Here is a 4,044-nt window from a genome sequence, read left to right on the forward strand (position 1 = left end):
AAATGATATGTATCTGTCTTCAATGCCCCAAAGGCCCAAACTCTTGTTCAATTCCAAAATTAAAAAAAAAAAGGGGGAAAATTTGTTCTTAATGAGGATACTAATATCAGGTGGCCCTCACAATAATACAAATAATTTATGAGTATGAATAGACAGCTCATGTTATTTTAGTAAACCTAACCCAATGTTTCTTGCTAGTACTATTTATGTTTCTCTACCATAATGTAGAGAGAATATTTTTAAAATCCCAAAGTAAATGCACGAGATCTATGGCACTGGGTAAGCACAGTATTTGTGCAATAATAAGAGAAAAACAATTAATTAAAGTTGAGTTAAACTAATCCTTAATGTCCCCTAATTAGGCGCTCATGCCAAAGCAATTGAGCTGGCTAATGTCTGCCCGTTAATTTTAATTAGAGAAACATTTGTCGGTTTTGCCAAAGAAATTTATGTCTCATGAGAATGCCACCTCTCTCTCCATTAAGCCATTGGTGTCAATAATAATATCCGTGTGTCAGTTTGTGCAGAGAGATCTCAGTCCCTTATGATGATCAATTTGCCAGTTACAGGGCTACTAGGAAATCACTTACATGGGAAATCAAACATAATTTTCTGGATTAGGTGGATCTGCCGCCCATAACTCCAAAATAGAGAGAGAAACAATTATATACATGTAACATTTCTCTCTATTCTTTTGTATCTTATATGTCATAATTTAGTACTTAATAATATGGTTTAATTTCTCCATCCATCATGGTCCCTGGCCCCCCAGCAATGTCAAGGTGAACATACAATCTAGTAATAATGTAATATAATCAAATAAATAAGATTTGCTTAATTTTATATTAATTAGGAATTATTCGAATTATTAAAGTTATTAACTAAATCTCAAAATATAGTTTCATGTATGAAAATTATCTCTACAAACTTTGATCAACTATATTATAATTGAACAGATTTAAATGAGAGTTAATATAAAAGTTGGAGACTATATCCTTAAAACAATGAGAAGATTTCTAATTAGAGTAGCAAATATATCTCATTGAAAAAATAATATTAGAAAAAAGAGAAGTAGGAATATAATGAAGAAAATGATAGAAGGTGTAAGGGCAAGAATGGTATAAGTATATAGTGAAGAGAAGAGGCCCTTTGGTTTGAAATAGATAGGGCCAATATATGAAAGGACCTGTCCCATATTATTATGTGTGAGAATTTACTTCTCTCCCTCCTGTGTGAGTAACATTTTCATGTGATGTGCAGATGTTAGAGGTTGAGAGTGACCCTAAAATGCTCACTCAAAAATTGTAGGTATTCTCTTTCTCTATCTATCTCACCCTAAGAAGCTAGTGAGAGAGAGGCAGCATCACATGGGAGTACCAATCATGAAGGAAGCAAATGAGACAATGCTAGAGGATTTGGTGGAGCCACATTAATGCACAACTCATTTGTAGCTTTCCTATCCGTCAACTCTTTTTGTAATCTTCTTACAACAACAAAAAAATGTGCAACTCATTTTCTACTTTTATTCACAACACATGTGAATAACCGCTTTACTTGCTGTAATAAAACCTTCAAATGTGTAACTTCAATTATTAAGACTATAGCTATGGCCGATCAATGGAGCAAGCTAGGGTCTAACATCTAGGTTACATCTTTATTTGTCATGATTTTAATTTACTTAAGGTCGCATTTAAGATTTCATGGACTTAATATCTAAAAAAAATTACACACATTTATTATAAGGTGTACCGTCTACTCATTGAATTAATAAAGCTTTTCTTATCTTATATTGTGCCACCATTCTCTCCTCTAATTAATTTTGTCTTCTTTCTATTTTTCTTTTAAAAATACCATAAAAACTTAACTAAATATGGACTTTCTCTACCAAAAAGAATCAAATTGCATTTTGACATATCGTATTCCCTGTCTCCTAGCTAGAAAATTTTGATTATGAAACAAATCAAATCATATTTGTTTCTATCCAACTCATTTAGTTATGACTAAACCTGCGGCATAATAATTGAAATGCCATTTTGAAATTAAATATCTTACAATGCTTATGGTAAAGTGTTTTAAAAAATAAACCCCATAAAAAAAATTATGATGATCAATTCGATCCCATTTCTTAAGAAGGGATTAACGATTGCTCTTCCATCTTATTATAGAATGAAGAATATTTGTCTACGTGTCTGTTAGCATCCTGATGAGTATGTGTACAGTAAGTGATATAATTGTAGCTAATTAATACAATTATACATCAAATATAGCTCTCGTGCCTAATTTTTTGTGTCATATTTTTATGAATGTTTGGCCGATTCTCAACTACCTCAAAGAAAATGCACCATAAAAGTTAGTTACTATTATAGTAGAAAATAGCTGAATATATATAAAAAAATAAATTTATTCGAAAAAATTAATTTATAAAAAATAGACCCGGTCATTATTTCGGATTGGGTCGGGGCCATAGTTCGGGTCACCCGAAGTCGGCCCGGTAGTCCAGTCATCATACACAATTAATATTTTGTGTTATTAGTGATGGATCATGACTATTCTTATGTGGAATTTAAGTATTGTAAACCTTACTATTTTGTATTATTAATCATTATAAGACTATAAGTTAATGTTTTATGTTTAGAATGCATAAGACTTTAGACTAATGCATAATATTGTGTTATTTGTATTTATTTAAATATTTGGTATTATTAGACAATATTAGTATTGATTGTGGTTATGCTTTAATTTTGAAGAAGGGTTGGTTCTTGTTATATTTTTTTAAATGATTTTTACCATGTTAAATAATGGTTGGAGTCTTGAAAATTTGGATATTTTTACATGCTAGCTTACAAGAAGGTATCAACGTAATGTAATGTTAACGGCCTGATTTTCACCCAGTTTTCACCCGTTATAATTGTAACCCGAAAGTGTATTGATTTCATCGGGTCTAGGATCGGGTTCATGTCTAATAAATAGACCCGGTGTATATTTCGAATCGAGTTTGAATCACATCAAATCCGACTTCACCCTACCCATGTGCACCCCTATTGGATAGGGTGATTAGCATAAAAATAGCATAGTAATGTTTATATACAAAACTATACTTAACAGAATTTTTTTTGAAATGATTTCTTTTATTATAATTTTTATTTTCTAAAAAAATAAAAAAATTATCACCAATTTTTTTATATAATATAAAAAACGTCCATACAGATTTCTTTGTTTATAAAAATTTTAAATACTAAAACGGCTCGCGTTTTTTTTTTGTTTTTTATTTAAAAGAGTTACAAATGGCCCCAATCATTTTACCTTTTTTCATTTATCTTCATATTTTGATAAAATCCTAAAATTTAAATATTTTTATATTTTTCAAAAAATTCCGACATGTAACACCACATCATAAAAAATAATTACTATTTTTATTCCTTACGTAAATAGTCTAAAAAAATATATATAATTACACGATTATATAAAATAAAAAATCGTCACTATACTTCGCTATCTTGACGCGACCATTTTCTGATAATCTCAAAGTCTTTTTTAGTTAATTATCAGTTCCTGTGCCACTAAAAGGTTTGATAAGCACTTCCAACCACAGTAGTCCAATAATTGAAGCAATCAAGAAACCATTATAATCTTATACCCATTTATTAGCACCCACTGAAGCTCAGCCACAAAAATCAAACACATTAAATAACTCCAAAGATTCTTAGCAAAACCCGTTTGGTTTTAGTCATTTCCTGCTAACATGCATGCAACTCTTAGTCTTTCACCAAAGTAGCCCTTTTTAGTTTTTTATGCCTATCTTATAGGCCCAAAATATGTCTCTTCATTCTACTATGATTGATTATATGGTAAAAGTTAACGTCAATTGTTAAATCACTTGGGACAAGTAAATACGATACATTAAACATTACTATTATTTAATTTTGTCACGCTGTCTACACAATTCAGGAAAGAAAGATATATATACACCCATATATGGAAAATTTAAACTCAACATTATTAAACTTTAACCACACTTTTCTTTCTCGATTTGCCGTAATTTCA

This window comes from Arachis ipaensis, chromosome B10 (genome assembly GCF_059453495.1).
Source record: "Arachis ipaensis isolate K30076 ecotype BB chromosome B10, ASM5945349v1, whole genome shotgun sequence".
Lineage (NCBI taxonomy): Eukaryota > Viridiplantae > Streptophyta > Magnoliopsida > Fabales > Fabaceae > Arachis > Arachis ipaensis.